Source organism: Tenrec ecaudatus, chromosome 10 (assembly GCF_050624435.1).
Source record: "Tenrec ecaudatus isolate mTenEca1 chromosome 10, mTenEca1.hap1, whole genome shotgun sequence".
Taxonomy (NCBI): domain Eukaryota; kingdom Metazoa; phylum Chordata; class Mammalia; order Afrosoricida; family Tenrecidae; genus Tenrec; species Tenrec ecaudatus.
Genome location: NC_134539.1, coordinates 49975379 through 50000017, shown reverse-complemented (window position 1 = coordinate 50000017; position 24639 = coordinate 49975379). Strand labels below are relative to the sequence as shown.

The 24639-nt window shown below is 41.3% G+C and overlaps 1 protein-coding gene and 1 non-coding gene across 2 annotated transcripts in view; both read right to left on the bottom strand.

The window, feature by feature from the left end:
• Positions 1-24639, bottom strand: part of SLC31A1 (solute carrier family 31 member 1) — a 39587-nt gene that overhangs the window by 9620 nt on the left and 5328 nt on the right. The gene's annotated exons all lie outside the window — the stretch shown is intronic.
• LOC142460610 (U11 spliceosomal RNA) lies at positions 5508-5638 on the bottom strand. Its single transcript, XR_012786784.1, has one exon. It is a non-coding gene; the product is annotated as a U11 spliceosomal RNA (small nuclear RNA).

Here is a 24639-nt window from a genome sequence, read left to right as displayed (position 1 = left end):
GGTCTTCTTTTTATTTTTAACCTCTTTCTTTTTTCTTATCTCTATTCTTCCATCCCATCAAATTTATAGAATATATATATAAAAAGAGTACTTACAAAAATGTGAATATATAACTCACAGAACTAAGAAGCAGACAGAAAGTCCTTAGGAATAATAGCTTTTTATGATCATATAAATCTTAGATTTTTAATCTGAGAAAATCTCATTTTATTTATGAAGTTGAGTTTTAACTAGATGAGAGGAAAAAATAAAAACAATCGGTACTTCCATTTATATCTTTGCCAATTCAGATAAACTCAATTTTGTTTGGCCTTTTCTATAAAATTATAGAGGGACTCCTACTAGAGAGATTAGATGATAGAGTAACTCGGCAGTTAGCGTTAGTCTATTTATTTAAATATCTTTAATCTAAAAGACCCACCCACCCTCAGGTTCTCCCAGAATAAAAATAAGCACTACAGTAAAAATAACGGGAAGTCAGCATCTAAAGACAAGGCCATATTGTTGGCTGTCATAATTTGTAGCCTGAAGAAAATGTTTTAGCCTCACAGTTATCAAGAGCTGTGCCGTTCTGTCTCCGGTTTACTCGATTTATTGAAATAAACCATTCACCCAGCCAGCATCTGTCAAATAATTCAGAGAGTGCTCTGATTGTATTTTATGTTCCAATAACATTGCTCATGACACCGGCGGCAGAATTTGGAGGAGCCAATGTGAGCTTGAGACAGAAGTCTGAGTTCTATTTCAGATTAGACTACATAATAACTCTATGACTTGGGAAAGTTATTTAACCTTTTTGAATTTGGTTCCTAGTCTTTGGAGCTTTGGTGCTGTTAGGGCTTAATGAAATAATATTCAGAAAGCATCAAAGTGTCTGCCAAATAGTAGTTATTATGTGAGACATGGGATAAAAGACCTTGGGAATGGAAAATCCAACGAGTTAACTGTGAGGGAGAAGACATTCATCAAAATACTAGCTTTCTTTCCTACACAGAAACCTAGCCAATACTTCCAAGACTTCAATCTTCCCTCTGTCTCCTAACTAGGCCCACAAAGAGGCTATCAGTACTCATATGGACAATTTATAGTAGCTCCTTCTGGCCTAGAAAACTTCTTGGATCTTTAAGGAAATATGGGAGAAATGGTCTAGGCATTGACTACAAAAACAACAAAATCAAGCATCAGTCCTATGGACCTTTTATATAGTTAAGGAAAGGAATTTACCAGAAAACTTTTTACACTCTTTTCTACCTCACTGACTATTGTGGTGGTGGTTTTTAGGTGCCATCGAATCGGTTCTGGCTCTTGGTGACTGTATGCACAAGGGAATGAAACACTGCTTGGTCCTACGCCATCTTCAGAATTGCTGTGTTGGCACTCACTGTGTGTAGGGCAGTGAATGATTTAATGTAGCTCTTCTACCCAAAGTCTCTCTCACCAAACGACCTTTTCTTGAATAGGTCTGATAAGCAGCGCTGGGAAGATACTGATAGGATTCACCTGTGAATAACTGTCAACAAGATTCCCTGCAATGGCATCTTGGTGGGATCTCACCATACCAGCAAGTGCCAGGAGTAGAGCATGTCTTCTAGACCTGAGATCTTTGCAAAGTGAACCTCCTGGATCCAGAGCATGGAACAGAGTGTCAGACGTCCCAGCCCAAGGAGCAAGTAAAGCTGAGTGTTTTTATGCAGGAGGCTGGCTTGTGGAGTGAGGTGACTCTGGACACTTAAGTGGGGAAGCTGGGCTTGCTGATCCATGGACATGGAGCTGAGTGCCTTCAGTCTGAGGCTTACTGGAATAGGGTGCCTCTGGGAATTTAATTCATGGAGCTGAGTTTGCTGACCCTTGGAGCTTGAGCTGAATGCCTTATAGTTGAGATTTATAGCTGAGAGGTACACCCGCCTGAGCATTTACTGGCAGATCTGAAACCCAAACCAAACTCACCACAATCGAGTCAATGCTGACTCTATAGCGACCCCCTGTGGGTTTCCACGATTATATAGCTATTTACAGGAGTAGAAAGCCCGATCTTTCTCCTGTGAGGTTGCTAGTGGTTTTGAAGTGCCAACCATGGCGACTGCAGCCCAATGAATGACCATTACAGCACCAAGATTCCTAGAGACCTGAAGAACTTTGTAATGTCCTGATGAACAACTATCCTGAGCATTTCCCTCTGGCATTGCAACTTAAGTTCCTTAATAAACTTCTTTTTTTTTCCTTAATAAACTTCTTAATCACAAATTTTGCCTGTGATTTTTATGCAGCCAATTCAATGGACATTAGAACCCTGAGAGGTAAAATAAACTCCAAACCAAACCCACTGCCATCGAGTTGATGCCGACTCAAGTGACCCTACAGGACAGGGTAGAACTGCCCCTGGGGGGTGCGAGACAGTTTTTCTCCTGCGGAGCAGCCAGTGGTTTAGAACCGCTGACCTTGCCCAATGCAAAGAATATTAACAAAGACAACATACTGTGTCAATCCATCCTCATAAAGGGGAAACAGCACACTTTACATAGAAAGCTCTATAGCTTTGCAGTTTGTTCTGCTTCCGTTCTCCCTACTAGGTGGAATTCATATGACTATGTTTCAAAATGTCCCTGTACTCAAAACGTTTATTCTCAGTTTGCCTCTGAAAATCATTCAGGTTCTGATGGTTCCTTTCCTTAGACACACTGTAAAACTAAACTAGAGGGCAAGACTGTAAAATCTGGAATTTCTAGCAATATAAAAAGGAATTTGTGGACAGAAATCAGGAAATAAGGCTAAATCCAATGCCCATTCTACAGTTTAGCCCTGACTTTATTGCTGATAGGTTTAATCCAGACCCTAAATTCTAGGATTTTCCTGATATTGCACAATGATGGCTAAGAAATGGTAATCCTTAGGGACTATGGAGATCAGGCCCCACAGATGTGGTGAGATCTGCCACATGGCTGCCCTTCCTTAGCTCCGATGACAGAGAGATGTAATCTGCGGCCTCAGACGACTCTGTTGGAGACTTCCTACAGCCTTCCTGACTTCCCTGATAAGGAACTAAGTTTTCATTCTTAACACGATTATGGGCAAGTTCCTTGTTAGATTTGTGAAAACATTAAACAACGAGAAATCTACCTAGTTGCTCTTCTGCTTTTGCAGCCATTACTTATCTTTGGTGACCTATAAACTTTTGGCAAGTAGTTACAGAACACAAGGTCAAAGACAGTATGCTACCATAAACAGATATTCCTGCCTATGAACTATGTTCACATGATCAGGAAACCAGTTTAAATGGGCTAATCCTGCATTTAGATAACGTGGATGAGATCAGTAGATATTCTGAAAAATACCTCTGGGTTTGTTTCAAGTGTTCCTTCAGATGAACTTTAAATTTTCTTTATGGCTTTATGCATTCTGCACTTACCTCTTTTATGGGAGACAAGAGAAAGATGAGAGGTGAAAAGGAGGAGTTGGAGATAAGGCAGGGTTTACGTGTCTATCCATAACTCAGTACTCCAGGCCAACATATTGGAGTGGCTTGGAAAGAAGTTAAGTCCTAGCAAGCAAGCGGTAGAAATCCAAGCTGCTGAATATATAAAGGGCAGACTCTCCTTGTTAAAAAGCTATCATGGTGTGGTGTTCCATTCACCCCAGGCCTGGACTCACATTCCTATGCCAAGTGACGGTCAAAATGTGGTCCTACCTGTATGGATGCGACCACACAACCCTTTGAACCCATAGCTGACTTTCTCTTGATCTTTGTCTTTAGGGGCAAATAGCATAAGTGTCTTCATCTTACCAATTTCTTTTTATTTTTTAAACTAATTTCTTCAACAAAAGACATTGCTGCTGTGTGCGCTTCTGTCAAGGTTGGTGCCAATTTATGGGGACCCCATGCACAATGAAATGCCGCATAACCCGGGCCTGTGGTACCCTCGTTGTGAGTTGCGCTCCATAGATTTACACTGGTTGGTTTTTGGAAGTAGATTGCCAAGCTTTTCTTCTGAGTTTATTTTAGTACGGAAGCTGCGCTGAAACTCATTCAACATCATCATAACATGCAAGCCTCCAAAAGAGTATCATGCTTAAGTAAATCATAGGTCTCCTCTAGAACTGGCAAAACCTATGGCTTCCAAAGGTGTACCATGCCAGTTACTAAAAATAGTAAAGTAATACATGGAGGATAGGGGGAAAATAGGTCATAATAAGGAAAGGAAGAACTGTTAAGAGACTATAAAATATCACACACACACACAATGATTGTGTTTGGAAGGTGATGGAAGTGGATATGGCACTTGGTACAATTGTAGGGCTTAATATAGAATGCTAGCGCTCCAGAGAAAAATTGCTGCAAACACCACCCCCATCATCACGTGCACACACAGAGGAGTCTTACAGTTTGACCTTTAAAAAATTCTTCAATCCACCAAGGCTACTGTTTTTCCACTGGTTTGTGGCTTTGGTTGACAAGTCAAAAAAATCTATCTACAGCAAAATCTTACTTGCTTTTCTTCATGGCAGAGGTTGAGTACTGAAAGATGTTGCTAAAACTAACCAACAATTAATTTAGTGATTATTTGCAGGTTTCGATAATCATTGCCATATTATCTCTTCTTTCTTCACCCTACACCAGAGTTAACTCTACTGCCATCAGATAATCAGCACAGGACTCCATTTATATACATAGGCTAAATGCTCAAGTAATAGCAGTCTATGTAGCTGCTGTCCTATAGCTCAGACTAATGAGCTTCCTGAGGCGTAACCAACTGCAAGAGACATAAAGGGAAAACTTCAAACAAATACACTTAAAACATAAAGAGCTTTCATTTATGAGTGGTCAAACAAGAAATGCTGCATGGATTGGCAAGTTCTTGAAGAATAAAATAGCAGCTATAAATTAGTGGGAGTAGCTCTTTTAGCCAGAAGTTCTTGGCGAAGAATATATACTTTGGCACAAAGTACAACTCAGAGTAGCCCTAAGAATCTTATTCTATCTATAGAAAAATCAGAAAGAAAAGCCCAGGTTTGATTTGAATCAGAATAAGACACAGGTATGTATTGTGTCTGGGCAGTTGTTCAAGGGCACCCTCGTCTATCACAAACTTTATCTTTCTACCTCTCCTCTCCACTTTATTAAGCTACTTAAGCTGAGCAAAGGATATGCGAAACCTGCTGGGGCAAGACAGGTCCTGGAGGAAGTGATTGTAAGATGAATTGCACAGCCATGGGGGGCTTTCTTTTTCAAGAGAAAGCTGGCTAACATCAAAACATTTTAAAGGTTCATTGTTCAATCTTAGATCTATGTCTTCAGGCAAGCATGAATGAGACATGAGTTTACCATTTAATCAGTAAGCTATAGTGGGAAAATAACTAGTTTAAACACCCAAGAGTCACAGTTAACAAATACTATACTGGGCACGTCATTTTTCTATTTTAGAGCTTCATTTTCTGTAATTGCACAAAAACACTGAACCTTTAAGATGAATAAAGTTCCATCCAGAGCTAAAACTTTTTTACCCCTAAACTAGGGCCCCAGGACCAATGATCATGACTAGCCCGGGAAATAAAATAATGCTTCCAAAATCTCTTGATACCGATTCCACACACATGGGAATAGAGATGCCCTACATGTGCCACTTTAAGACAGAAGCTGTTCAGAACTAAAACTATGATTCTATATATTGTCTCCGTTTAGTTTCATGTAGAACAGAATGCCTATCACTGTCCTCAGAATTAGGAACAACCTCCACGAAGACCTTGTCTTCTTCATCTTTGAATGTCTGGCATTTTCTAATATCCTGCATATAGTAGTAGATAATAAAATGCTTGCTGGACTAAGGAGTTCTTCTCTGCATTTCTCCCCTAGCAGCTTAGATGTTAAAGAGACAACTTAATTCCCTAATTTGTTAATAACAGACTGGAAACACCTCAATTTCCTCTCCACCACTTTAGTGAACCTGGCATGCTATGCAATATTTGATGGTAGATGGATGTGTTTAGAAATTACCCACTAACTCTATCACAAGAAGTAGCAAAATGCGGTTGTTGTAGAAGGAACACAGGCAATTTGAACTTTTTAAAAGTGAGAAGACTATTAATGAACCCATCTAGTGCCACTTACCCATGCTAGAGCACCTTTGCATATGAAGCCACAAAGTTCCTCAGAGTGAATATTTACATTTTTCTGGCCTACATTATCTTTATAGATACTTTTAAAATATCTATATTTTTATGACAAACTGGAGGAAAGAGATTGTATTCATACCACTCTAAGAGCAGGAAAAGAGGCGGGCAATTTGTTGAGCATCATGTTGGAGGTTGTTGCTAGCTGCCACGGAGTCTGCTCTGACTCCCAGGGATCCTATGTCAGCAGAGTAAAACAAGGCTGGGTCCCGCGCCATCGTCACACATTGTTATGTTTGAGCTCATGGTTGCGGCCGTGTGTGAATCCAAGTTTGATCGGCTTTGGTGCCTTAATTTGAAGAGCAGTTGTATTCAGTGGGCTTCCTTTCAGTGTACAGATACTATCCTATCACAGACAGCACTGTAGGTCACACTGGGTGTTGCAATGTCCTTTTTGACAATCATATGGCACCATTACTACTGAATGTCGTTCCCAGCATAGTAAACCATATAATTACCCAATTCAAAATGATATAGATCTTCAAAATTTCCTAGATTCATACTGCAAGCATTCCATATTCTGATTATTAATGGATTTTTATAACGAGTCATGCCACACCAGTAGGTGAATGTCCCAAAGCTATGTTCCATCCACCTCGTTAAGGCCAACTCTCCTGTTGGGAGGCAGCTCTTCCTTGAGAAGGCTCAGTCATATTTTGAGTGCTTTCCAACCTGCTGGGCTCATCTTCTGGCACTCTTTCAGACAATGCTACAAGTCACAAGGTTTTCAGGGGTGAATCCCTCAGAAATAGATCACCTTCTCCCTAGTCTGGAAGCTCTGCTGAAACTCGTTCACTGTGGGTGACCCTGCTGGTATTGGAAATCCTGGTGGCACAGCTTCCAGCCTCACAGCAACATGCAGGACACCACAGTATGACACACTGGCAGGCGAATGGTTGCTTCTGACCTTTAACCCAAAAAAATCCATGACCAACAAGTCCATTCCAGCTCATAGTGACCCTACAGGACAGAGTAGAATTGTCCTACTGGGTTGCTAAGAATGTAATCCTTATAAGATCAGACTGCCAAATATTTTTCTTGCTCGAGCATTTGTTCACAGCTGAGTGCTTTAACCATTGTGTCACCAGGGCTTCTTGCGGACTTTTACATAGTCTGAAATGCCAAGCCTAAAACCTGTATACAAGGAAGTCTCGAGGAGATGGCATTTTTAACTGGCACACAGAAGGATAGTAGAGAAAACAAAGCAAGCTGGAAGAGGGGAATTGTCTTAAAGATATTTCTCTTTTTTTAAAAATAGTTTTAGTATTGGCTCATACAGCTCTTATCACAATCACATACATCAATTGTGTAAAGCACATTTGTACATTCATTGCCCTCATCATTCTCAAAACATTTGCTCTCCACTTAAGCCCCTGGCATCAGGTCCTCATTTTTCCCCACCCTCCCCGCTACCCCCTCCCTCATGAACCCTTAATAATTTATAAATTATTTTTTGTCATATCTTTCCCTGACGTCTCCCTTCACCCACTTTTCTGTTGTCTGTCCCCAGGGAGGAGGTCACATGTAGATCCTTGTAATCAGTTCCCCCTTTCAAACCCACCCTCCCTCTACCCTCCCAGTATCACCGCTTACACCACTGGTCCTGAAGGGAATCATCCGCCCTGAATTCCCTATGTTTCCAGAAGATATTTTTATTCTGCACATCTACCAAATGAATAATTAGTTGCATGAGACCGGAACATGGTAAGCAACGACATTTCCTTTTTATAAATCCAAGCCTCTTACTTAAGGGACGGAGGGATAAGCATCCTGCTCAAGGTTATACTAGGAACCTGTGCAGGTACCTTTGAATCAAGGTATGCTCACCCCAGCCCAGGGCTTATTCTCTAATAAATCTGCCTTATTATCTACCCATGAAGGAGCCCTGATGGCCTAGTGGGTTACGTGTTGGCCTGTGAAGTGCAAGGTCAACGGTTTGAAAGCACTAGCCGCTTTCTATCTGGTAAAGAGTTACAGTCCTGAAAACCCACAGGGGGTCGTTCTTCTCTGTTTGACAGGGTTACTTGAGTTGGAATCGACTTGATGGCAGTGAGGTTGGGTTTTTTTTGCTTTTTAATTTACCTAATGCCACAAGATTGGCCACTTTTCTTAGTTCCTAGTAAGTTAGAAGAAGCTGTGGTGGTGTAGTAAGCTACATTGTTTGGCTGTTAATTAGGTTAGCAGTTTGAAACCACCAGCCTTCCTCCCGAGAAAGATACTGCTTTCTACTCTCATAAAGAGGTACAGTCTGGAAAACCCACAGAGGCAGTTCTACCCTGTGCTATAGGGTCACTAGGAGGTGGAATTGACTTGCTGGCAGGGAGTTTGGCTTTTTGAGTAAGTTAGAAAAGTCATCCCACTATCAGCAGCTCTATTGTATTCATGGGTTTTCTTACCTGGTACTTCTGTTGATCATGCACAATATACCAAGGACAAATTAATCTTGCTGATACGTAATTCTAATTAGGCCACGAAATCTGTAAATATTCCACAGCCTGCTAACCTTTCCACTGTCTGAAATCACAGGTCTCAAAAACAAACAAAACAAAACAGAAGCCCCAGAAGCTTTTCTACTTCACATACTTTGTGCCCCAGCGAAACATGCTCAACACATTTTCTACTGCTCCTAAGATACACCCCTAGTTGTCTAAGAGTTTCAGTCTGGAAAGCCAACTCTTACAAAGTTTACTACTACAACAAATCCCCATCACCTTCTAAGGCAGTTCTCAACCTGTGGGTCGTGACCCCTTTGGGAGTCAAATGACCCTTTCACAGGGGTCGCCCAATTCATAACAGTAGCAAAATGACAGTTATTTAGTAGCAATGAAAATAACTTATGGTTGGTGGAGGGGGTGGTGGTGTGTGTGGGAGGGTGTCACCACAACATGAGGAACTGTATGAAAGGGTCGCAGCATGAGGCAGGTTGAGATCCACTGAATTTAAGGTCTGGTTCTAAAGACACAGCTGGGGCTCCAAAAGACTCCAACTCACTGCAGTGATGCTCTGTGGGTTTACAGAGACTTTAACTGTGAGTAGAAAGCCTGTCTTTTCTCCTGTAGAGTTGCTGGTGGTTTTGAACTACCAACCATGAGGATTGCGGCCCAATTTGTAACCACCATACATCAGTGCTCCATCTCACTGGGGCTAGGCATCACAAAACACCCTGAAATGTATTTAAATTTTTTTATATTGTTTTATTAGGAGCTCATACAACTCTTACACAATCCATACATACATCAATTGTGTAAAGCACGTTTGTACATTCATTGCCCTCATCATTCTCAAAACATTTGCTCTCCACTTAAGTCCCTGGCATCAGCTCATTTTTCCCCTCCCTCCCCACTTCCCCCTCTCTCATGAACCCCTGATAATTTTTAAATTATTATTTTGTCATATCTTACCCTGGCCGACGTTTCCCTTCACCCACTTTTCTGTTGTCCGTCCCCCAGGAAGGAGGTCACATGTAGATCCTTGTAATCGGTTCCCCCTAAAGGTCCTTTAAAGTAGTTTATATTTTGTTGCAAGGGCAATTGGAAGCTATTTAAGAGTAATAAGCAGGTGCTATTGCTGCTGGTGATGATATAATGGGATTTACATTTTAACATAGTTTTTGGCTACTGTGTAGAATAACTGGCCTTTATTTGTTCCTTCTGAATAATATTTCCTGTTGAAATTATTCAGGGAGGCAGATTTATAAAACAAAAAACTCCAACAAATCCCTTGTAGATCCTAAGCTATAATCCTTTAATTTGCCAGAATCCAGATATCTGTTAAAACTATAATATTAGAAGCATCATCTAATTTCAGGGATATAAAATAATTTTATGGGGGAAACTGATGAGTGGCTTACAAGGACTAGCAAGAAAAGTTTGTCCTGGAGTGTGAAAACTTCCAAAACTCAGAGAACAGGAGTTTGGAGTCAGACAATATCGAAATTTAGTTTAGTGCCCTGGTAACATCTCCAGTAAAACTCCCACTAGTCTTTTAAGTTGGCAAGAGGTACTAGGTACATGTTTCTAATGAGGCTGTATTCATATTTTACTAGCAATAGCTATTTAATAGCTATGTAAAATAACACATTTAAGTAATATCTGGTAAGCAGATGATTAGCTTACCTATAGGGTCAAATATCACCACTTGTTTGTCATATACTGGTGTCTTACACACTGCTTTAATGCTAAAAGCTATGCCATCAGCATTTCATATATAAGCAGGGTCACTCATGGTGTACAGGAGCTTCCAGACTAGGAAGAAAGACCTGGCAATCGACTTGTAAAAATTAGTCAATGAAATCCTTATGGGTCACAACAGAATATTGCAGTAATTAGTCCTAGAGAATAAGCCCTCTGGTTTTGAAGGCACTCAAAAATCCACAGTGGCTGCGGGATGACATCAAGCACATCATAGATGAAGAAAGAAAGAAAAGATCAAAGGGGAGGTCAAAAGAGACTTTGAAATTTTCTCTTAATCATAGAGTAGCTAAAGCAAATGGAAGAAATGATGACAAAAGAGTTTGAACAGAAAATTTCAAAGGACAGTTTGAGAAGACAAAGTACTGTATATACTCAAGTACTATACTGAAATGTACTAAGACCTAGAGTTAGAAAACCAAAAAGGGAAACATATCTAAGCTGAAAGGACTAAAGAAAAAGTTCAAGCCTCAAGCTGAAATATTAAAAGATTCTATGAGCAAAATATTGAGTAATGCAGGAAACATCAAAAGATAGAAAGAATACAGTCACTGCACAAAAAAGAACTAGTTTACTTTCAAACATTTCAAGAGGTAGTATATGATCAAGAATGAATGGTACTAAAGGTAAAAAAGCCCAAGCTATATTGAAAGCATTAGCCCAAAGCTGGGCTCCAGGAATGGATGAACTACCAATGGAAATGTTTCAGCAAGCTGATGGAGTAGTGGATGCACTCATTTATCTATGCCAAGAATTTTGGAAGTTACCTGGCCAACAGACTTGAAAAGATCCATATTTTTACTCATTTCAAAAAAGGTGGCTCAACAGAACAGTCAAATTATAAAACAATTTAAGTAAACTTTTGCGGAGGATTGTTTAACAATGGCTGCAGCGGTAAATTGGCAGGGAGCTAGCTGCCAGAGGTCCAGGCTGGATTTAGAAGAGGACAACATGGAGCAAGAGATGTCATTGCTGACATCCCTGAAGGATGTTTACTTGTGTTTTATCGACTATGCAAAGGCATTCTACTGTGTGGATCACAACAAATTATGGATAGCCTTGAGAAGAACGGGAATTCCAGAACATTTAATTATGCTCACGCAGACTCTCTACATGGTTCAAGAGGTGGTTTTGTAAACAGAACAAAGGAACACTGCATGGTTTAAAATCAGGACAAGTATCCTCTCATCATATCTATGTACTCTGCATGCTGAGCAAATCATCAAGAGAAGCTGTACTATGAGGAACATGACATCAGAATCCGAAAAAGGCTCATTAACAACCTTCAATATTGCTTGCTGAAAGTGAGGTGGACTTGCTGGTAAAGATCAAGGACTGAAGCCTTTCATATGGATTGCAAATTTAGGTAAATGTGACAGGAGTGAAAACTATGGGCATTTAGACAACTTCCTAATGGAATTTATTCGGAACTTCAGGTCCTGTTCTTTGAGCCCGATCTCATAGTTGCCACTTCCATTTTATGCTGTGCATGTCCAACTTTATGATTCTGTGGGTCAGCCAACACCCAGTTTGCGGTAGCTAATACTAGCTGCGTAGTGACTTGGTGTCCCAAGGTCCAGTCTTGATTAAAACCCTAAAAACAACTTTTTAAAAACAGCTAAAAGCTGTTTTGTGAGGGGGTTAGGTGGAGGGCGGGGGGGGGGGGCAGGTAGTCATCTGTAGAGGATGGCAGGGCTCTGCTCCAAAATCCAAAGAGTTTGCACTGTGATTCACCAGTGGGGGCTTGACAAAGACTCCAAATTTTATCTTTAGCTAACAATAGCACTTCAAGCACCACTGAATCAGCTGGATCTTAGGGCCTATATGGCAGAATGGTTTGCACAGCAGCCTGAACTTGTTGCCTTGCACAGAGCCCTCTTTTATGCTAGGCCCCCCTCAAAGCTTTTGAGTCACAAGTGTGTAATAGTCCAGAGTACTGCATCCAAATGAAGGATATGTCACTACCAAAATCCAAAGAGGTACTAAGTTATGAAGGAGCCCTGGTGGTGTAGGGGTTACACACTGGCCTGCTAACTGCAAGGCTAGCAGTTGAAAACCCCCAGCTGCTCCGCAGAGCAAGACCAGGCTCTCTATTCTCATCAACACTCAGAGTCGTAGAAAAGCAGAGATGTAGTTTTACCCTGCCTAAAAGGGTTGCTGTGAGTCACAATTTCGTTGATGCAGTGAGCTTGAGGTTACTTTAGTATGCATAGCTTGACATGCTTTACATCCGTGGACAACTAATAATTTCATTGACATTGAAGGTACCAAAATTTTGGAGGGTTAATTTCCTACTCTTTGGCACGCAGATGTTTTACCAATAAGCCTAGAATCATCATTGATTACTTCTTTATTAGGTCAGTCAGCATAATGTCACCAATGCATTGGAAAAGCGTGCCATCTTGTGAAAGGCAAAGGAAATTGGGGGCCCTGTGGGCTAAATTATGACACAGTGCTGGAGTGTTACATATTTCTGAGGTAGAACAGTAAAGGTTTACTGTTACTCTTGCCAGATGAAGACAGACTTCTTCTGGCTATCCTTTAAAACTGGAATTGAGGGAAGGAAAAAAAAAGTATTCACCAGATATCTGCATACCAGGTATCAGGAGATGTATTGATTTGCTCAAGTGATGAAACCACATCTGGAATAGCAGCTGCAAAAAGTCACCACCTGGCTACATTTATGGCCCTCGTCCTAGGGACATCCAGGCCCAGGGGCAAAACACAGGTCATAGAGATAATGCTCTACATTCTCATCTGCTGAGTAGCATCTGGGATCTCAGAAGCTGTGGATGGTCACCACTAAGGGTCCCTTTCAATCAGAAACAGAGAAGAACAAAAAAAAAAATGAAAACAGGGAAGCAATTAGTCCAAAGAACTAACTGCCCACACCAACCACAATCTCCTCTAATCTGAGACTACAACCAGATGGTGCCTAGCTATCACTCCTGACTACTCTGGCCAAGACTCTAATAGCAAGTCTTGGTTAGGATGGGCACAATAAAATGTACAACAAAATTCAAAGGGAAAAACCAACAACAGACTAGACTTACTGGTTGGCAGGCGACTAGAGATTCCCTGATATCAGTCCCCTGTGGCAACATTTTAATGTGAATCTTAGGAGACAGATTCCTGGACAGCATCTTCCCGCCAAATAACAGACTCCACTATAAAACAATGTGAAGATCAGCGGAACTCTACCAAGCATTCAGGGAAGAGTTGACACGGATCTTCCACAAAGTATTCCAGAGCATAGAAAAAGATGGCAAACTCCCACTCCTACGAAGCCAGCAGAACTTTGATACCCAAACAGGGCAAAGACCCCACAGGGATAGAGAACTACAGACTGATATCGCTACTGAACATAGATGCAAAAATCCTTAACAAAATATTGACCAATAGAATACAAAAGTATATAAAACACACGCTCGCTACGAAAGCCAACAGCCAACAAACATCATAGTCAGTGGAGGAAAGACAAAAACAATCCCACTGAAAAAGGGTAGCAGACAGGGATCCCCATTTCTATTCAGTATTGTACTAGAGATCTTAGCTAACAACATAAGAAGGACATTAAAGGTATCCAAATGGGAGAGGAGGAGGTGAAGTTATCACAATTGCACATGACATGAGCCTATACATTGAAAACCCCAAAAGCTCCACAACGGGAAACTTACAGCAACAGAGGACTATGGAAGAGTGGCAGGATACAAGATCAACAAACAGAATGGAGTACTATGCAGCACTAAAAAGCATGGACAATTACACGAAATAGGTCATTTCATGGGAAGAGTTGGAAGGAATTAAGTTAAGCGAGGTAAGTCAATCTCAAAAGGACAAGTATAACATGAGTCCCCTGAGGTCAGTACAATCAGCACGGCAGAAATAGAAGACAAGACACTCATCTCACAATATATGAGTGGAAGCACAGGCAGTCGGGGGGAGGTCAGACCCAACCCTGGGAGGTACATGTGAGTCCAACATAAAGAAGGGGGAAGGGGGAAGGAGGAGAGAGACAGGGTGGGGAGGAACTGAGATGATGACATGGGAACAGGGCACTAACCGACTCAGGGGGAGAGTATCGGTTGTGTCTTCACAGAATTGTAATGTGCATACAGACCCCACCATTGTGCGCCAAACCAGGAGGGCAATGTAAAGCATGGAGGAATCCATGTGAAAAGACTGGACTAGAGGGCCAGGCCCAAACAGAACCAGCCTGACCCCCACCCTGGAAGTGTGTGCTGTGGAGAATGGCACTAGACCTTCTGGTGGGGGAAAGGAACTGACCTACCATACCCAGACGGAAGCAGACCAAGAAGGAAAAAGGGAAAGGGCAGTCGGCCTAGACTCCATATGGGCACACCAAGCCCAGAGGATGAGGTCCCTGCATGGAGCTGCTGGGAGGACTGTGGGGCTACCAACAGCTCAAGACATGTTGTCCCCTAACTGGAGCATACAGAGACAGAGGACAATAATGGGGACACACGGTGGGGAGACAGTGTGGGAATGGAGCATAACAGATCAGCAAGTGGAGTAAAGCCGAGCCACAGAGCCCCTGAGGAGCCCCAAGAATGGACTTTGGGTGAAGAGGAGCAGCCCCAGATCTCCTTCAGGACAGGGAAGGGCCTCATGGGGACCAGCAAATAGACCTGGACCTAAGTAGGGACTGTTTTTGTTTTTCTTTTCTCTCATCTTTTTCTCTTTCCTTTTCTTTCTTCAACCGTATGTTTTCTTATTGTTTGGACTGGGACATGGATGGTTTGCCTAATTATATTGGTTGGACCATGGGTGGGAGAGAAACCTGGGGAGAAGGCAATGGGGCCAATGGCCCCAGAAGTCAGAAGGGAAACAAGAAGGTGGGGAGGGTATGGCGTCATGGACATGGGGAACGACTAGGAAAGCGGAACCAGCATCTAGGAGAGGGCAGAGATCCTGTGAGTATTAGAGCAACACCAAGCTAGTGGAGAGGGAGCACTGAGAGGTGGAAGAAGGGGGCAAGTGATGGCGGGGAAGGGGAGGCAAAGGAAACAGAGGCAAGTTCTAGAAAGCAAAGGCATAGATAGGGAGATTAACAGAGGTGTGCACTTATGCAAATACATTAATCCATAACAATAGTGGTATTGGCCTTGTTCTAACAAATTGGCATTCTTTGATGCTCTCCCCCTCCCCACCACCCACCACCGCTGAAGACAAAATGGATACACAAGCACATGTGGTGAAAACAGAGGAAGGTGCCCGGCTATTAAAAGATATAGTGTCTGGGGTCTTAAAGGCTTGAAGTTAAACAGCGGCCATCCAACAGTGAAGCAACAAGCCCACATGGAAGAAGCTTACCAGCCAGTGTGATCATGAGGTGTCATCGAGACTGGGCAACGGGCATCAGAAGATTCACAACAAACAGTAAACAAACGAACAAAAGTGCATTGGTGAGAATGGAGGTGGGTTTGAGCGGAGACCCAAAGCTCATCTATGGACAATGGAACATCCCCCCACAGAGGGGTCGCAGGAGGGGGTGACTCAATCAGGGTGCAGTAGAGCACTAATGGGTCATGCAATATACTTGCTTCCTGAAGGCCTCCTCACCAAGCCCGCCTATCATCACCTCAGTGCCGCCTCCCAATCTAGACTAGACAGGAGCATGTACAAAGGTATAGGCAAGAGATAAAACTCACAACACATGGAACCCAGGAACAGGAATGGGAATTGAGATACCAAAAGGGTAGGGGCAATGGGTTGGGGGGGGGCACCGATCACAATGAATGGCACATAACTACACACCCCAGCTAGGGGGAAGAACACAGAAACCAGAGGGGAAGGGAGACAGCGGGTCGGAGTGAAATTTGAAAATAATTAACAATCTACAATCTATCGGGGGGGGGGGGGGTCAGGAGGGTTGGTGGGGTGGCAAGGAGGGTGGGGAAAAAAAGAGGAGCTGATCCTAAGGGTTCAATGGAAAGTGTCTAGAAAAGAACATGCAATATATGTACGAATATGTCGGATACAATTGATGTATGGTTTGTAACAAGAGTTGTAAGAGCCCCCAATAAAATGATTAAAAAATAAAATAATAATGTGAAGAATGTACTCCTTCGAACAAGCAACATTTCCCCAAAACCAAGGAAAGGAAGATAAGGAAACAGGTTGAATTGGAAATCGAGAATCCAGGGAAGAGGGAGAGAGCTGTCATAGCGTAAGGTGGAAACTGAAACAATTGATCTATGAAATATTGATTGGAAAATGATTTGCTAACGTAAACTTTCAACTAAAGTATGACAAAATGTAAAATAACAATATAGAAGTGTGTAATGTAATTTCTGTGAAAAATAAATATATCCATGTATTTTCTAAATGTTCTCTGAGTATTAGTTGATACGTTATAGACATTCTCCCATTTCAGTAACTTTAACATTTATCAAATATATTTCAGAGCTTATCATTCCTCTCACTAGCATTTTCCAATTCACCAATATTAAACAATCTTTTTTTTTTTTTTTTGCAAGACACTGTGATGAGGCAGAAACAGCTAAAAGTCCTCCTGGTTCATAAGAGTCAGACTGCTGCCTTAAAGCTAAGCCATCTTTGGAACTCCAAACACATTATTTTGAAGGAATAATACATAAACATAAAACTGAGATAATATTTATTATTATTTTAATTTAATCCTTTTATTGGGGGCTCATACAACTCTTATCACAATCCATACATCCATCCATTGTGCCAAGCACATTTGTACATTTGTTGCCATCAACATTCTCAAAACATTTTTTTTCTACTTGAGCCCTTGGTATCAGCTCATTTTTTCCCTCCCCCCCCCCCGCTTCCCCCTCCATCATGAATCTTTGATAATTTATAAATTATTATTATTTTGTCATATCTTACACTTTCCGACATCTCCCTTCATCCACTTTTATGTTGTCCATCCCCCAGAGAGGAGGTTATATGTAGATCCTTGTAATCAGTGCCCCCTTTCCACCCCACCCTCTCTCCAAATATTTCTCATCATGAGAAATATTTCCCCCCACAATTCCATAAATAAAATATAAAAATATATCTGAATGTGGCTGGCATATGAATAAATATATAGTAAATAACAAATGTTAATTAATTTCCTTCTAATGTGCCTGTTTCTCTCAACACCTGGTCCAAAGACTGCCTGAATTGGAATCATCTGGGCTACATGGTTAAAGTGAAACGATTGAGCTCAGTGCTAGATGCCTAAATCTCATCCTCTGAAGTCAGGCCCCAAATCTGGATATTTATCAAACTACACAGATCATTTTTAGGCATTCTAAAATTTGAGAACTATTGCTTTGAAGCAAAATGTTGTATCACATACATAACTCAAACCAAACTCACTGCCATCAAGTTTGTGTACATAGTACACAAAAACTAAGAACTAGATGTCTAATTAGTGAGAGTCCTACAAAAAAGAAAATCCAAACAAGAACTAAAATAAAGCAGAAATTCCAGAAAAGGTACAGAGCTAGCTTAGTCTCATTGAAATTTGCACATACCCACTGATTCTAACTTGTGTAGCTGTTGTTAGGGGCTGTCACGTTGGACCCAACTCATGCCCACGCTGTTTAGTCCTGTACCATGTTCACAATTGTTCTCATGATCCAGCCTATTGTGGCAGCCACTGGGTCAATGCATCTTGTTGATTGAGAGCCTTGTTTTTGCTGCACTTCTACTTTATAGCACCAAGGCCATACATTTTTATGGGCACAGGATCCCGCTGCCATTGAACTGCTTCTGACTCAATGTGACCCTATATAAGGTTTGGGGGACAGTCTCAACTTTCTCCTGTGGCTTGTAAGTTTTGAACCACTGACCTGTGGTAGTAGTTCCATGCAACAATACCACCAGAGTTCCTTGAAGTTTACATAGCCCTGGCTCACATAAAGATTTACTGCCTCAGAAATCCACAGGGGCAGTTCTACTCCAACCTAAAAGGATGGATAAGTTGGAATATAGTCCACTCTGGCAGAGAGTTTGGTGAATTTCTGACCACCTAAAATCAAAGACCTTTCCTTTTTAAGGTAAACACTAAATTTAATACAAAACTGCTTATCTTTGGGATTTCAAAGAGGTCTTTTTATCTACTATGTGAGTAAAATCTGTGAGATGATGGGAAATTATTTATTTCCTGTAATTTTATTTTTCTAGTCATTTGTGAAATCCAGTGATTGAACTACCAGGAAGACAGATTTCAAAAGTGTTCTGTTTTGCTGAGAAAAATATATTTAAAAAATTCCCCCTGTGTGAAGAAATTGCTGGATGTAGTTCCAACATGTTAATGAAATGAAGAAGATTTGCTGCCAGCTGAGCATTACCGAGTCTGCCTCTAACCATTAACCACTCTTCCTACAATTGGAAGTTCAGTTTCAGGTCTTGCATTGCCACCAAAATACAAGCTAAGGAGCAAGTTGTGGGTGGAAATAATATTTGCCTTCCTTTGTTATGGCAGCTCTCCAAGTGCACAGAAGATTGTGAAGCACTGTCTAACTGGTAGAACTGTACTTACTGGTTGCGGGCCCCTGGGAAAATTGCTTAACATCTCTGTGCTTCAGATGCAAAAAGGGGATAATAAAAGTAACCTAAATGGTCTTAAGAATTATAATTAGGAGTTCCAGGTACTAGCATAGTGGTTAAGAAGACAGGTTAGTTTCTTCTAAAATATGGCTGACAATGGCATCTACCTTATGACAGTATACATTTAAGCACTTAACCTACATACAATAATTCTTTGATACCTGTTCAATGTTACTATTTCTTAATCTACTACTCTGGCTAAACTTGGAAGAGATACTTTGTGACTGGCACATGTATAATTCTACAAATCCTTTGATTTGTCTTACTCCATTGCTAACTCATTTTCTTAACCTCTGCAGCTCTCAATTGGGGTTTTTCAGGGATCGTGACTCCTTTCCCTTACCTTCACAGGCAGGGCTCTCCATTACTTATGTGGAAGCATGCTATTAGTATCGTGCTTACTTTAAAATAGTTCAAAAAGTGTCTGACTTCTCCCCTCTACTTTCTATTTTGAAAGATGCCTTTCGTCTTTATTATTTCTCTAACAATTTCACTAGAACTTAGGGAACGAAAGGCGATGTGCTTAAAATCCCATCCTGAAATGGAAACAAGAGCCATTATTTGTTTTTTTCTCTACTATTTCTGGTACCTTCTAATTTCTTAAGGGGTTGCCATGACTTGGGATAAATTCAATAGCAACTAACAGCAACAACAGACACAGGGTAGTCACTCATCTAAACTAGAGCATAATACCTTGCATTTATGAGATAACAATGAATGAAATTCTTTTTACATTCAAAAAAAATTTTATTGGGGGCTACACTGAATGAAATTTTTATGGCTAGACTTTAGAAAGCTCACAGACCTTTTACAGGCTGTTCAAATAGCAGACGAAAAAGCAGCCTGGTGAGGCATCTAGTTGGCACCAAAGGAGCAATTACTGTTCTTGGGAATCATGAGTATGGCGCTGAAGAAAGCTTATATTTGGAAAGCTGGGGAGAATCTACAGTAGCTACATAGTAGGCTTTATAAATCTGTCATCTGTAACTTACAGATGTAGTCCACAGTGGGCCTATTATCAGCGCTAACTCACAGACTACTAGTGCTGAAAGCATGGGCTATAGACAAGCTTCCTTATTCCAACATCAGAGAAACCAAGACTAGTTCATTGTTCTTATAAATGTACAACTTTATTCATTTATAAATCTAAGTTCATATTTATCTAACATTCGCTTTGATCTTTAGGATTTCATACACATAAACTAAGATATGAGATTGAAGAGATGCCTGTTTATTTTGAGCTACCTATTTGGATGTTTTTTCTATTGAGTATGCCTAACACTATAGCCCGACTAACACAGCTCTCACTACTGTGTTACTAAATAAATCAGCTCCCAAGTTTTTAGTGTAACACAAAGAATGTAGTGGGAATCGCAAGGAAGCAACACATCACCTCTAAAGTTAATTTACTTGGCTTCTTGCCCTGCCTAAACCATATTAAGTGTTCTAGGGGTGGGCTGAAAGGCATGTCGTAGCTGTGCAAGGACAAGGAAGGATATGGAATCAAAGAGGGTATCAAAGCAGAGATGAGATCACTTTGACCTCAAATCCATTTAACAAGCATTTAGTAATTATCCTTTATTCCAGGGGCTTTAAGAAATTCAAAGATGAAGAAAATGGCGGCTCTAGCTCAAACCTGCTGTGGTATTACAAAGGAAAGATGAAGGAGGTTAAGAAAGGGAAGGAAGGATGATTGCTAAGTATGGTTAATAAGGAGTGAGGTCTGGAAGAAATTGTCACAATTATTGATAGCTTCCAGATCTTCTTATGGTATCACAGACCTTACAAAGCTATCATATACTCCACAGTCACCCAAATAACCCAGGGCAGATAGTACATAAAACCAGACAGATATCAGTTACTACAGCAATAATAGGTTTGCAATTCTTTCTGGCCTTGGGCTTATAATTCTGTCAAAAACAGGCTACAGTTTGCCTTGTTATTGGTCTGTAATTACCATGCAAAAATAAGTGACTTTGGCTTGCCAAGGGAATTGATTAGTCAATGGAGGTCTGGTGGAAGATTACCCTGAAATAGACAAATAATAATTTACATAAGTATAAAAGCCAATCCCCCAGAGGTTGAGGGGACTTTACTACCCAAGGTCCCTGTACTGAGACTCTCCTAGATCTTGAAGAGAGTCCTACTGAAGCCAGCAAGCAATGGCAACCACAATAAGAACCCAGTGACACAGAAAAGGCAGCAGCAGTATGAGTGGCAGGAACCAGTACAACCAGAGTGAGAGAGCTGAGTGGCTTTGGGCAGGAGGCTTGCTGGCAGTAGGGTGCCTCTGGGCACTTGTTGGTGCAGTTAAAGAGCTCTAACACTTGTCTGAGCATGGTAGAGGCTGAGAGAAGACCCATCAGTGGGCAAAGTCTGCTGCATAGTCAAGGGAAAGGCTGCCTACAGAAGCTGAGGGTTGTCTTGGTTAGAAGCTGTCTTGACTGACATTGTATCCTGTCTCTTGCTACTTCTGAGTTGATCCTCAACCCAGGTTACTTCCCTAATAAACCACATAATTGTGAGTATGGCCCCTGAGTTCTGTGTGGCCACTGCCCAGCAGAGAGTGTGTCATGGGGAGGACTAGTGTCAGAAATGGTCAAAGAAAAAGCGGAGAGAGTAGGTACATCTGACCTCCACCTCATAGGACTCAGCTTTGGGCTTACTCATCTATCAGTTCTCTCTCCTTGTGAAGTTAAGACAGGTCTGAAGTCACGAGATTGTGGTTAGGCTTTCTTCAGTATGTTTCCATTCTCATTCCCTACACAGATCTCACAGACAGCAAATCCCCCAAACCCTGCAAGTACTAGTAAAAGTACTTGCATCTTCTTTGCTCTAAATTTATAATATCCACTTTGTAATTTAAATGTTAAGAAATACCATACACAGAAGCAATAAAAAAAATCTCTATAATTGTGACAAAGGTGACTTTTGTCAAGTCTGTAACAACATAATTTTGGTGTAGTTACCTATGTTTGGCCCTACATAAGACTTCATCTCTAACTATAGAGATGAAAAGAAATTAAAATATTTCCAAGCAAACAACACCGTCTCATTCTTCTTACTACTTAGTCACTTACAAATAAAGTCTCATAGAGTATCAGAACTAGAAGTGTTTAGTGAGCACATAACAATGCACATAATCTTTGACCCAGCAAGTCCACTTTCAAATACTTATCCTACAGACATGCTGGCATATATGCTATCCACACAAAATCAAACATCATACAATTGTCTGTAATAGTAAAACATTGAAACTACAACCCAAATGTAGTATATTTCCATACAATAGAACACTCTGCAGTCATAAACAAGAAGTAGGATGTTCTATAAGGATTGACACCATGGCTGCAACAATGGGATCAAGCATAGGAACAATTGTGAGGATGGCGCTGGACCGGGTGGTGTTTCATTCTGTTCTGTTGTGACTAGGGTCACTGGGGTTGGAACTGACTCTCTGGCACCTAACAAGAACATACAGACAACCCATCTGTCAGTGTGTCATACCATGGCAGCTTACACTTTGCTGTGTTACTGAAAGCTATGCCACGGGCATCTCACAGAGCAGCAGGGTCACCCAGGGTGGACAGGTTTCAGAGGAGCTTCTGGACTACAACAGACTAGGAAGAAAGACCTAGGCATTGCCTTCTGAAAATTAGCCAAAGAAAACCTACAGATCACAGGAAATGACTGTCAGACTTGTTTGCTTTGGACAGGTCATTGAGAAGCATTCATGGTTCCAGGAGGGCATCGTGGTTGGTGAGAGGGACAGCTAGGGTGAAGGAGACTCTACCTGAGATAGATGGGTCAATAGCCACAGTGGGCTTGAACATACTGGTAATCATGAGGATGACACAAAACCAGGCAATATTTGTTCTATTGTACAGAAGGTCACAAGGGGTGGAAGTCCACTCCATGGGAGCAATCCATCTATACTGACAGAGAATGATATCCTAGGTCTATTAACCTCCCTGGGGGTCTAATTATGTCAGGAATTTTGTACCCAAAGCGGTATTGTTTTGCATAAAATTTGTTGTTTTATATTGTAGGCTGTAATTCTTAAGAAATTACTCATTTTTAATCTCTATAGTAGACATTCCAGGTATGATAAACTTTAATACACAATTCTGCGAGTAATTCTAAGTCACTGTCGCTGTCATTTATCTGGTCTAAAACTTCTTTTGTGCTAAAGTGACACTTCTTTGATGCCATGGACAAAAAATTTCCAGGCAAAAATTTTTCCAAATGACAGTAAAAGGGCAGGTAGGGCACTGGAGACTGATCTAGGGACAAATCTGAGGTGATTTGCTTTGATACAATGTAATCCTCACAGGTTACACTGTATCATTGTTTGTGTGTGTGTATGTCTTTTAGACTTGCAGTTTTAGACTCCTTTAGACGCCCAGTTCCCTCCCCGCCCCCCTGCACGCAGAGAACAGAACAGAATGAGGAAGTCAGGTGACTGCGATCCCAGCGGAGGACACCTCTAGACTGGGGAGCAGATAAGGGACTTCTCTGCAGTGTAATCCCGAGTGTGGCCCAGGGTTACCGCTTTACCCCAGCCACACTCGTGATTACCACCAGGGAGGTTAAGAAATGAGAAAGCAATGTGCTGAACATGGTGCACTGCATGCTGTCATTTGTTTAAAAAGGGGGGGGGAGCAGACACATATTTCTCATAGACATGGAGGCATGGAGGGTGTGAGTGGCGGAATGGCAGGCATGAGAGTGGCTTCTAGTAGGTCAGATGTAAGGAAGAGCAGAAGGGACATTTATCCCTAAAGATCTTGGTGTACCTTTTGAATTGCAAATCATGTGAATTAAGGGAAAAAAAACTATGAAATCTAGCTCCTCATTTTACAGAGGGGAAACAGGCCTATGTTACTGAGTAACTACTATACTCTTTCGTCAACTGAACGGTGACATTCTTACATCAGCCTTCTATAACACTATAGTCCAGGTGATACAGTTAAGTGCAAGGCTATTACCGGAAAGGCTCCTGCTTCAAACCCACCCTGTGATGCCCGTGGAGTGCACTTCTTCTTTGAAACATATGGGGTCCCTATGGAACTGTCTCAGTGGTAAACAGCTTTTTGTTGGTGTTTTTCTTTTGCTTTTCAATCGTAGGCTAACCCGTTACCTTCTCCCCACTAGTCCAGATGATTTGCTGCAAAGCAGCTCGGTGCGAGGGGTTTCTAGGCTTCAGATATCCTGTTTTGGTGGCAAATAATATAGAAGCTCTTATTTCTCTTGCCTGCTCCCCCCTTTCTGTACAAAGAAGATCAGGTGTACAACTACATTCTTCACAAAGGCATTTAGAAAAGCTTTTATTTGTTTAGTCCAAATAGGACAACTCAAATTTGATATGTCAAACAAACAAACTGAAAAGGCCGTTCAGTTATGCAATGACACAAAGGCCTAAGTCCAATAGGGAGTGGATCTCCCACCTACTACACTCCATTTCTCCGAAACCTTTTGTTGCTGGCTAAGCCACATCCTAGGATAAAGCAATCACAAGATGCACCCTTTCAGTCTCCTCTGATGGGATCCTTTGCTGGTGTTTATACACTGCCAGTCTGCTAACCACGAGTGTTTTAGTATGAATTTAATATGCATTATGTAAAGCATATTTAATATAAAGTAATATAGAGTGATAGATTAGAAAGAGTCCTGGAGTAAGCATCAAAGACTC